The sequence below is a fragment of the Lemur catta genome, chromosome 1 (genome assembly GCF_020740605.2).
Source record: "Lemur catta isolate mLemCat1 chromosome 1, mLemCat1.pri, whole genome shotgun sequence".
NCBI lineage: Eukaryota > Metazoa > Chordata > Mammalia > Primates > Lemuridae > Lemur > Lemur catta.
This window is the reverse complement of record NC_059128.1, coordinates 86,807,273-86,819,877: the sequence shown is the minus strand read 5'-3', so window position 1 is coordinate 86,819,877 and position 12,605 is coordinate 86,807,273.

The following is a 12,605-nucleotide window of genomic DNA, read 5'->3' as shown; positions in this document are numbered from 1 at the left end:
TGACAAGATTTTCTTTTCTAAGGCTGAATAGTATTCCATTGTGTATACATATCACATTTTCTTTATCCGTTCATCTGTTGATAGACAATTAGCTTAATTCCATGACTTGGCTTTGTTCTTTTTGCCTAAGATTGCTTTGGCTTCTAAGTTTCTTTTGATTATTTTTCTTCTTTCTAAATACTTTCTGCAAGTTTTTTGTAGGTAATCAGATTTGAGAAATTCTTTATTCCTAAGTTGCTACTCTTTTCTTTTTAATTCATGAACAGATGTTGAATGTTATCAAAAATTGTTTTGAATCTATTGAGACAATTATTTTTCTTCTGTTCAATTGTTGGCACTTCTTTCTTTTGGAAGTTCTTTCTAATCTTTCCCTGTTTTCTGAGATCTTCAATCTGAATTGCTAACTCTCTAATTCTTTGTTCAGTTTTTGTCATGATACTATTTATTCCAAATACTTTGATTCTTAAAATTTCACCTATTATTTCTACTTTTAAAGTTTTTTTAAATAGCTTTTATTTCAAAATATAAGGGAATACAAATGTTCTTATTATGTGAATGAATTGTATAATGCTGAAGTCAGGGCTTTTAGTGTGCCCATCACCAGAATAGCGTACATTATACCTGATAGCTAAGTTTTTATTCCTCACTCCCTCCCACCCTCTCCCCTTCTTAGTTTCCAATGTCCTTTACACCACTTCATGACCATGTCTACCCATCGTTTAGCTCTCATAAAGTTTTCCTTTTTTATTGTGGTAAGAGTACTTATGAAATCTACCTTCATAACAATATTGTACATGTGAATTTTTTAACTGTGGGTACAGTGTTGTACAATAGATCTCTGAAACTTATTCATCTTATATAACTGCAAATTTATATTTTTGAATAGCAAATCCCCATTTCCCCTAGCCCCTGGCAAACACCACTCTGCTCTATTTCTGTGAATTTAAACTATTTCAGATACCTCAGAAGTAGAACTATGAAGAATTTGTCCTTCTGTGACTGGCTTATTTCACTTAGCATAATGTTCTCCAAGTTCATCCATGTTGTCTCACATGTCATGATTTCCTTCTTTTTCAAGGGTGAATAATATTCCACTGCGTGTGAGATGGTTAACTTGTGTCAGCTTGACTGGGTTAAGGGATACCCAGATACCTGGTAAAACATTGTTTTTGAGTGTATCTGTGAGGATGTTTCTAGACAGAATTAGCATTTGAATCAGTAGACTGAGTAAAGAAGATCTACCCTCACCAATGTGAGCAGGAATTGCCCAATCTATTAAGGGCCTAAATAGAGCAAAAAGGCAGAGGAAGGGTGAATTCTTTCTTGATCTGGGACATCTATCTTCTCCTGCTCTTGAACATTGGAACTCCTGGTTCTCAGTCCTTCAGACTCGGGCTTATACCAGGGCCAAACCCCCCTCCCACCCTCAGCCTCACACTGAGAGTTATACCATCTGCTACCCTGGTTCTCAGCCCTGTGGACTCGGACTGACTTACACCTTCAGCTTTCCTGGTTCTCCAGCGTGCAGACAGCATATAGTGGGACTTCTTGACTTCCACAATAGGCTGAACCAGTTTTCATAAGAAATCACCTCTTACATTTCTGTATATATCTTGTTGATTCTGTTTCTCTGGAGAACTCTAACACAGTATGTACTTATAACATTTTCTTTATCTGTTCACCTGTTGATAAACAGTTGTTTCTATGTCTCTTGGCTATTGTGAATAATGCTGCAATGAGCACTGAGTGCTGATAGCCCTTTGAGATTCTGATTTCAATTCTTTAGAATATATACCCCAAAGTGTAATTACTGGACCCTCTGGTAGTTCTAATTTTCATTTTTTGAGAAACCTCCATATTGTTTTCCATAGTGCCTGCACCATTTTACATTTCTGCCAGTAGTGTATGAGGGTTCTAATTTCTTCATATCCTGGTCAATGCTTGTTATCTTTTTTCTTTTTTCATACTAGCCATCCTGAGAGGATGGTATCTGCAACGTTCACCATGTGCTGGATCTCTGGTTTACATCATCTAAACCCTACTTGGAACTTTAATCCCTGGCCAGTCTCTGGGACCAGTACCACCCTTTGGTAGCCTTCCTTTTATTCTATGTAGGTAACAAAACAGCTTAGTGTGGTGCAGAGAGAATGCCATATCCTTAGCTCTGAGATTTGAAAAGCTGTAGGAAATAGAGGCAATGTGCACCAATTTGTACTGCTTACAAATTAGTAGATCAGGTATTTATTCCTAACTTGATTAGTTGGGGAGGCAGAGAGGGATGCTAGATAGCAGGATGAAATCATTTTTGTTATTCTCAGACAAAATAGGGTCAGGAAGGCCCAAAAGAGGAGAGGTTCACATTTACATGTCTGAAATAAGAACTATTTCCAAGGACTTTCTAAAAACCCTTTTGTGTTCTTCACATATCGCTTGCGTTGATAAGATTTATCACTAGACATTCTCTAGGACTATAGAAATTCAGAGATGTTCTTGGAAAGAACACTTGCCCCTAAATGGCATCTCCACCAACGAGCTGATAGCAACTCTGGCTTTGAACCTCTGGAAACAATGAACTCTGTTTCTAAGCAGCTTAATCTAAATCTGTTTGCTAATAAAGGCTCCATTTACCCTTCCCTCACTGAATGTACTGGTGGCTTGCCATTGCACACTTTCCCAGATTATAATCCTTATTTCTATTCCTGAGTAAACTCAGCATATTCAGAGGTAATTTTCTCTAGTGTCTTTTTTTTTTTTTCAGGTTGACAACATAAAACTGTACAATGTTCTAGATGTGATTTGTGTGCTTACAAATATGTTATACTTTCATTAAAGGTATCCATCAAGACAATGTAACTCCATCAGAACATTATGCTTTTGTTAAAATAGCCTGAGTTTTATTGTTTTATTGTTTTTTTTTTTTTTGGAACTTCAATACAGAGTAACTTTGAGTTTATGGTCTTTTTTACATGAACCATTATCAGGCTTGGCTTCACAGTGTATTCTTGGGTATGATCTTCTCTGAGTTGTAAAAGCAAGGTTCTTTTATCTTAATTAAGTATCTTTGAGAGATTATTAGGTCTTGATACTTTCTGTAACAAATTAACTCTTCCTTGTAGTTTATCTATGAAGTTGATAAACATCTTTTACATATTTTTTTAGGATGTTGATAAAATATTGATGTTATATTTGTATTCATTTAATCAGCTGTCTTTGGGCATAGTTCAATTAGAAATTTGCCTATCCACGTTTTCTGCCAATTCATAGTTTTCCATCTTATCCAAGGTTGATATCTGTAACACATCCACTATCTATCAATGTTACAAACCTGTTTGTCTAGTACAACCATTAATTTAACAGGACTTATTCATAATGAATTTATACTGCTTTATAGCAATCACTACTTTCTGCAAGTGCCCACAAATCATTTGTTTGATAGCCTATTAATAAACTTTTATGGAAGAATGAAGTAAACACATTGGCCTTACTGCTTTCAGAAAACAGGTACTTTTTCTTTAATCTTTTAGAACTATTTTTATTGTCTATATTTTTCTCCAAATTAAAATGAATTATTTCTGGGAGCCCATAGGCAAGGTCTTTATAGTATTATGAATAAATACAAATTAGTAACACGGATTATCTGGGGTTAGAAACAAATGAGACTTTTTTCCATGTAGGGCAGCTTTTTTCTTTTTTAAATCTGGAGAAACATCAAAGCATAAGAAAAAAATAAAATGACATGATCTTATAAGATTGTGATAGCATTCAGTGGTGAGTACTAGAAACCTGAAAAACTGTGGCTTAAATTTGGGGTTCTCTGTGCTTATTTGTCTTTAGTAAAACCTCTGGAGATGGGCGTGGCATTCTAGGATGCTGGTGGAGACCCAGGCTCCTCCATCCTGCTCACTTCACGGCAGTAAGATGGCTGCTCCACCGTCAGCCTTGTATGTACATCGCAGACAGGAAGAAAAGGTATGTGCCCACTCTTCTGGCACATTATGGGAATAAATAATACATAGTTTAATCTCAAAACAGGATTATAGGCATTGTCATCTGTCATTTACAAATAAAAAAAATGGCGACTCAATTTCCCGAGGAACACAGCTAGTAAAGAAGGAAGCCTGGAATTTAATTACGCATTTCTTTAACTCTCAGGCTCTTGCTCTTTCTAATGTATGAGCAATGATGTAAGAGGTGTGTGTTTCACTTATAAAAGATATCAGAGTTCTTGTTTTTTTGTCCTGTTTGACCCAAGATCCAAATTTTGGTATCTCATATGACTCCCGTCTCTTTGGATTCATAACCTGAATTGCTTATCCCTACAGCAGGGCTGTGCTGATGTGGTCTGGCACCTACTACCTCTGTTAGGTTTGTCTGGAGGTGGTGGCAGTGATAAGTCTCAATGATTACTGGACCCAATCCCAGATTCAGTGAATCAGACTCTGGGGGACTAGGTCCTTTGAAAATGCATTTTTAATAAGCTGGACAAGTGAATGTCATGACCATTAGCCTTTTGGAACCATTGTACTAGAGGATAATTTTCCACTGAGAGCCAACTTATTTTCTAAGTTGCAGCTGCTTCCTGGCCACACAATACTTTGGGTGAAATTAAGTGAGTATATTGGAGAGAAAACTTTCTCTTTGCCCTCTGAAGGTTTGCTAAAAATCTACTGACAAAAGGCAAAGTAATGGGAGAAAAGACATACAAATTTAACATGTATTGGGCGGGGGGTGGCAATCAGAGCGAATACCCCATAATCTAGTGTGGAATAAGAAGCTTATGTGTTCTTTTTCATTGGGGTGGGGTGGGGGGTTGGTGCGGAATGCAGGCAGTTCTCTTGAGGGGCAGTAAATCATTAGGGAGCATGAATGGACCCAGGAGACAGAAATTAACCTGCAAATGATTCTCTTTTGAATTTGAATGAGTCCCAGAGTCAGACATTTTTATTAAAAGGCCCCTCCAGATGTGGTTACTTTTCTCAATCTTCTTTTCTGAAATAGTAATGAGATTTTAGGGAGGGGATGGAAAGCAATTGTTCTCTTAGGTGGGTCGAGTCTTTATGCAGATAAAGGAAAAGTCTCTTCCAGTGTCTGTTAATCTTCAAGGGCCTTTAATTCAAAATACTCAGTATACCGGTGTCCTATATTTGGGGATAAAATTCCCTGGGCTCCTTCAATATCATCCTGTCTTATAGCAAAGAGTCTCTTATCTCTATTCTGGGAAGTAGTTCCATGCCTACTGGAAGAAATGAGTGAATGATTCATGTTAACAAATATAGTTGGTGAGACTGTTTTGTTTTTGAGGTAATATACTGTCCAGGCTAGAATTTTGGATCCTGGAACCAGAATGACTAGGTTTAAATCCTGACTCCACCACTGAACTGACTGTAAAAACTTCAGCAAATAACTTACCTCCCTCTATCTCAGTTTTCTTAACTATAAAATGGGGTTAACAATCATGCCTACTATCTGGGGTTCACGACATCCCCAATAAAAATAGGGTCCCCAAGTAGAATGTGTTACAAGAGATGAAAGAGACAGAGACACAGGAATAATTTTAAGAGAGCAGGAAAATCAGGAGACCACCAGCACTCTGGTGGCAAGATGACAGTGACTGAAACCCAGCACTTGCTTTTTATTCTGTTTGCCATGCTGCAAAATACAATGATCTCATGCAAAAAAATCATGGGATACAATGATCAAAGGTCTCGGGGCTCCCCCCAAAATCACAAGGTGTCCTAGCTAATTTCCTTCTCCTTTGTAGAAGTAAAAAACACATAATTTTCAGTAGGTACAACCCTTTTGATCGAGGTAAACTAACTTTATCCCAAGCTCAAGCTATGTACATGGGTATCAATCTTTAACTTCAGTAGCTGTGACCCATTTGATGGAGGAACAAAGAAACTACAGGCTTTCCACTGGGAGACTCGTTTTACATGCTGAGGCACTGTGGAGAGAAAGGGAGAGAAGGAGCTTGGCCCAGTGTTCTAACAATGGAAGCCTTAAGACTCTTCTTCCGGGCTGACATATTGCAATCTACCTCTACAGCCGCGAGAAGTTTTCATGTCAGGCCGCTCCGTGGCTTTTCAGGCATGAGACCCCTTAGGCTCTGAGGTTGGAGCATGCTTTGCTGTACTCCCAGGTCGCTGATACATGCCCCCCAACTAGGCAGTTAACATGTGCCTTTATTTCAGGCTTCTGCTCAGGCAATTCCTTCACCTCCTCTCCTCTCACAGCCTCAGACATAGCATCCCTAACTCCCGGTGGTCTTAATCCCCATCAACCTACCTCATATGATTGAAATAAGGATGAAAGGAGTTAATACATGCAAAACACTTAGAGCAGCATCTGGTATATGTTCAAGTGTTAGCTATTAATGATGCTGTTATGATCTTCAGGTCAGAGTTTCGATACTTTTGTGGATGGAGTGTCTTCACCTTATTGTAAGGTTGCATATCACCCTTCTATTTTTTTTCTGATAAGAGGATGTGTGTGTAGGGGTGGGTGTAACAAGAAGAGATAGAATGGATCTGCCTGATTATCTTCATTACCGGCAAAACAGCTTATGGCCTAGACCGTATTTATGGCAAAGCACAGAGCTTGCTGAGATTGCTGCAGACTTCCCTCAGAGTATAGTTCAACAGAGATTAGTTGGCTGGTTTTCAGCCACCACCTCAGAACAAGCAAGAGGATTAGGAGTAGGTCACAGCTTCTTTTGAAGCTCAACTCTTAGACAGGAATGCTATCAAATTCCTCAGTTATCTCAGAGGAAAGTAGACAGAATAATTAAGCTATTTCTATGGTTTAGCATTTTAAGCTCTTAAGAGAATGAATTATGTTAAAGAAAAAAAACTACTATTGCAGCCTGTGATTTATGTAACTGTGATCCCTGAAACTCCTACTGCTTTTAGTTGGAACATGTACAGTAATCCAAAAATGCATGAAGGGGGTTGATCATGAGGTGGCAAGTTACTTTTATGCATGGTGGAAACAATGTACTCTACAACTTGAGTCCAGTGATCTGGTTGGGCAGAAGACAGAATTGGGGAGCTCAGTTTGAATACCTATTTCAATGTGTTAAAGCAGGGAGACTATTCTTAGTGTGATGCTGAGAACAGGTGAAGGTATAATGAATCTGTCTTGGCCATAAGGAAGGAAACTTTTTTTTTCCCCTCAAAGTTACTAATGGTTTTGTTGAGTTGCAGTCTGAAATGTCAGTTCTTGGTGTGCTCATGGCTGAAGAATGACCAGACACACCAAAGTAAGGCAAGCACGAAAATCATACTTATTTAGGAGAAAAAGATAGGATCATAGAGCAAGGGCAACATACAGGCTTACAGAGTAAGATGCATATGCCACAGATGATGACCGGACCCTTTATCATAGGAAAAGAGGGCAAAAGAGAGACCTGGGTTATAGGCTTGTTTTATAGTGTCTGGATTGGGACCTCCCTTGTGGCTCAGATGTCACCATGGAATCACTGTGATTGGACAGTTGGGAGTTACATGACCTGAGTCTTACTGAGCATGCAGATCTACCATGAGCCTCTCTGAAAACTGGCTGTTCTGGGTCACTTTCCAGACTCTATTGTATCTATGCTCCTTGGCCAGTGGGCCAGGGAGTCCTCTGCATTCTTTTGCAGTTGGCGTACCAAGTTCTGATTGGCAGATTCGTAGAGTATTCCCTCCTCCTCCAGGTATGGCAGTCACAAGGGACAAGATTAAGGTAGAGAGGCCTCAGGACAGGGGCCCACTTTCATTCCTAGGAGACCCAGAATCCCACGTTATCTATCTAACAGTTTCTGATCATCAAATCAAATGGACAATTCTCAGTTCCCATTTTCAACTTATTCAGTATTATCTGACATTGCTGATCACCCCCACCAAAGAGAAAACCCAAAAAACAAAACACAACTTTTCTTCAGGGCCTGGAGGAGGGGAAAAATGAGAGGTAATTCAAAAGCTAGAAAGAATCAGTTATACAAGGTGAGTAAGTTCTGGAGATCTAATTTATAGCAATGTGACTGTAATTAACAATATTGTATACTTAAAATTTGCTAAGAAGGTAGATCTTAAGTGTTTTTATTATACATACAACTATGTGAGGTGATGGATATATTAGCTTGATTGTGGTGATTATTTCACAATGTATACATATGTCAGAGCATCAAGTTGTACACCTTAAGTATTCACAATTTTTGTCAGTTATAACTCAAAGTTACAAAAACATTTTGCAGGGCCTCAAACCTCTTTTCCATGTATCTGGATGATCTCATATAGTATTATAGTGCTAAATATCATCTGTAAGCAGATGACTTCAAAATGTATATACTAGCCCCAATTTTCCTCCTGAACTCCAGATTTATATATATAACTTCCTACCAGACAAAACCACTTGGATGGCTAGTTGGGTACATTTTTGTAGCTCAAACTAATTCCCACTACTCATACTCCTTTCTTTCTTCTATCTTCTTGCCTGCACGGAAGAAAACTCCATTTATGCTACTGCTCAAGTAAAAACAAAAATAAAAACCTTTGGAGTTATTCTTATAGCTCTCCTCTCAGACCTTACTTCCAATCCACCAGCAGATCCTAATATTCAAAACATGCCAAATCCAACCACTTCTACTACTTCTTAAACTACCCTACTCACAAATCACCTGCTTCCCTGCATGGATGACTATAAAGGCTTTGTAACTGGTCATTTTGATTTCACTTTTGCTCCTATGAACAATTGCCTTTTCTTATGTTCTGCCCCAGCAGCCAGAGTGAGCTTTTAAAAAAAATTTTCTATTTTGAAATAATGTTAGATTCACAGGAAGTTGCAAAGTTAGTACAGAGAGGTCCCGTGTAGGCTTTACCCAGTTTCCCCCATGGTTACATATTACATAACTACAGTAAAATATTGAAACCAGGAATTTGACATTGTTAAAATATGCATATTCAGTTTATTGACCTAAGGGGAAAAAATGGGCAAAATTAATGTAAGTAGAGAGTTTATTTGGGCCACGTTTGTGGACTGCAATCCAGGAGCATAGTTTCATGTTGTGAAATACGGTCGGATTAGTAGCAACTACAAGTGGGTTTTTAAAGGAAAAAAGAAGAGACAGTTTCTAAGTTGTTTACCAAGAATTACATTAAAATAACATGAGCTATTGATTGGCTATACATTGTTCTTTGTATCACAAATCCAGGAACATGATAATGGGTGAGGCAGCTAGTCGGGAAACTATAGGAAAGGAAAGAAAGAAGAAAATGCCTTTAAATAATTGCCTCTTTGTATGGGTTGGGGTGGGCATGACAGAAGTTCCATATTTATGTCTCTCTGGGCGCCCTAAATTTTGCATTCCTCATAACTCAGACTGCTCTGAGCTATTTTTCTTCTCTCAAGTTTTATGTCATTTTATGACATGTAGATTTGTGTAACTACCACTGCAATCAAGATGTAGAACTATTCCATATTACCAAGATCTCCCTCATGCTACCTCTTTAAAACCTATGTCTCTTTGTCTTCTGCCCATTTTATAATTGCATTGTTTCATTTTAATATTTACTGTTGTGTTTTAAGAGTTCTTTATTCTAGATATGAATCCTTTGTCAGATACATGGTTTGCTAATATTTTCACCCAGTGTCTATCTTGTCCATTCATTCTTTTAACGGAGTCTTTCTTAGAGCAATTAGAGTGATATTTTAAAAATATATTGCTTTCCATAGGGGTTGCACTAGTTTGCATTCCCACCAGCAGTGTATGAGTGTTCCTGTCTCTCCGCATCCACGCCAACATGTGTTGTTTTGGGATTTTTTGATAAAGGCCATTCTCACCGGAGTTAAGTGGTATCTCATTGTGGTTTTGATTTGCATTTCCCTGATGATTAGGGATGTTGAGCATTTTTTGATACGTTTTTTTTGCCATTCTAATCCCATTATTGGGCATATACCCAGAAGAACAAAAGTCATTCTTTAACAAAGACACCTGTACCCGAATGTTTATAGCAGCACAATTCACAATCGCAAAGATGTGGAAACAACCCAAGTGCCCATCAATCCACGAATGGATTAGTAAACTGTGGTATATGTATACCATGGAGTACTACTCAGCTATAAGAAATAACGATGATACGACATCTCTTTGGTTCTCCTGGAGAGAGCTGGAACCCATTATACTAAGTGAAGTGTCCAAAGAATGGAAAACCAAGCATCACATGTACTCACCAGAAAACTGGTTTCCCTGATCATCACCTAAATGTACATCGGGGAAGGATACCAATTGGATATCAGACTGGGATGGGGGGTAGGGGGAGGGGATGGGTGTATGCCTACATGACGAGTGCATTGCGCACCCTCTGGGGAATGGTCATGCTTGAAGGTGCAGACCCGGGGAGGTGGGGGGGGAGGGGATGGAGGTATGACTACATGATGAGTGCCAGGCGCACTATCTGGAGAATGAGAACGGACGCGCTTGGGACTCTGACTCGGGGGGATGGGCAGGACATGGACAATGTATATGACCTAAACTTATGTACCCCCATGATGAGTTGAAATAAAAAAAAAAAAAAAAAAAAAAAAGTTAGCCAGACAGTCCATCTCTACCTTGGAGAAAATCGTATCCTGAATAAAAAGTTTTAGGGCAGCAAAAAAAAAAAAAAAAAAAAAAAAAAAATTATATATATATATATATATATAATTTATCTGATTATGTTACCCTCAGGCTTAGGGCCACTCTTCTTTCTGACTTGAGCACTCTTCCTCTGTAGTTAGCAAGCTCATTTCCTCACTTCATTTAGGTCTGTGTTCAAATGCTGCTTGCAGAGAGAAGCCATTCCTTCCTGTCCTCTTTACCTTATTTCTGTCTAGTGCTTACACTATCAGACATTGTTTCTATTTGTTTTTTTGCTGCAATATATGGTACTTTAAGACAGGGACTTTGTCAGTTGTTTACTGCTTTATCTTCAACATCTGCAACAGTGACTGGAACAGACTAGGATGTTACTAATCATTTGTAGTTTAAATGAATGGATTTATATGAAACATTGCCAATGTTTTTTAATACTGGCCAAAGTGTATATCACATGTGATAAAATTTATTAGAAAACTAACTTCAAGCGAAATATTTGTCTTTCTTGAAAAGCTGATATATTAGTCAGGGCCCCAACAACAGCTGATGATAATTTGAGGAGACTTTGATAAGTGAATTATTTAATAAAGGCATGGGCAGGTTGCTAAGAAACCACAAGAGATGTGCAAAATCTTGGGTGAGTGATGTCCGCAAGTTACTGCCCCTGGGCTGGAAGGCCGGAGAATCATGGGATGCATTGCCCCAGCAAGATGGGGGGTGTTATCAATCTGAAGTGAACTTGCACAGAGGGATCCAGGGGAGCAAATACTCTGACCTCCCTCTCTTTTGTTTCTCTGAGCTCCTGCTGGGCTCCCAAGGAGCTAACCTAACCAGAAGCTGGAGTGAAGGGAAGCACACAGGCCAGCCTCTTTAAGCACAGAGCAGGATGAAAAAGGATGGAGAATAAATTTGGAGGGGCAAATGGAAAATAGCATAACTAGGATGCTACTTTCTATCTTGTAGCCAGCCATTAGTTTGGTGGCTACAACCACTGTAAACGTGTCACCTTTATAACTCTATGACAGGTTTCTCCCAGAAGTCATTGGTGTACACAGAATGTGATCAGAGGCATTGAATGCCTGATGGGTTGTCATCCCTTTGCTTTAGTGCCTGCTGCCTTTTATTTCCTAGGGCTGCACCAAGTTCTCCACCTCTGTGACTTGTAAGCATCTCTAGACATTAACCCCCAGCTCTGCCCAGCAGGAAGGCTCTGCTCCACTGTATGGCCAGCTCTTCAGAAGGGTTTCCTGTAGCAGAGCTGCTGGCCCTTGGTGGTATGGTTGTGTATTTTCCTATTGCTCTTTTGTTTTAGATGGGAGTTGATAAGGTTTAGTTGAAGGTTGGTACTGGAGAGAATAATTTAGGGGTGGTCAGGCACAGGCACAGCCTCACACTGGACCTGTCACTATTATTTCTTCAGATGTGCAAGTCTCCTTGCCCTGTCTGATCCACTCTACTGGACTTCAGTTTTCATGTTAGTTTTCTTTCAGGGGTACATTTGTCTTTTCTTTGTGTCCAGGAGCTTCTCCAAAGACCTCTAGACAGATGTATAGTTAGCCTGCTATATCTCGGTGTAGGCTAAGGTACACCAGGTATCTCTTAATGGGCTAAGATCAAATCCTCTACCACCGGAGAATGGGGGAATGGGCTAAGTTGGGAGCATAACCTACATGGTGTTTGCATTTTGACTTTATTTTATAACTTGGAAATTTTTCCTTACTAGCAAATACAGGCCTTTTTTGTTTGTCTCAGAGTATTCCTTTTATACAGATACATTCCGTTATATGAATATGCCATTGTTTAATATATTGAATAGACTATAAGATTAATTTAATCTTGTTATTAAAGTGATACTATGAATATGACTTTACACATACCTGTACAAATGCATGAGTACTCTTGTAGGAAAATCAATGTGAAGTGATACTGCTGAGTCAGTAATACATACATTTACAGTTTTGATAGACAGAGTCAGGTAATTTATTCTTCCATC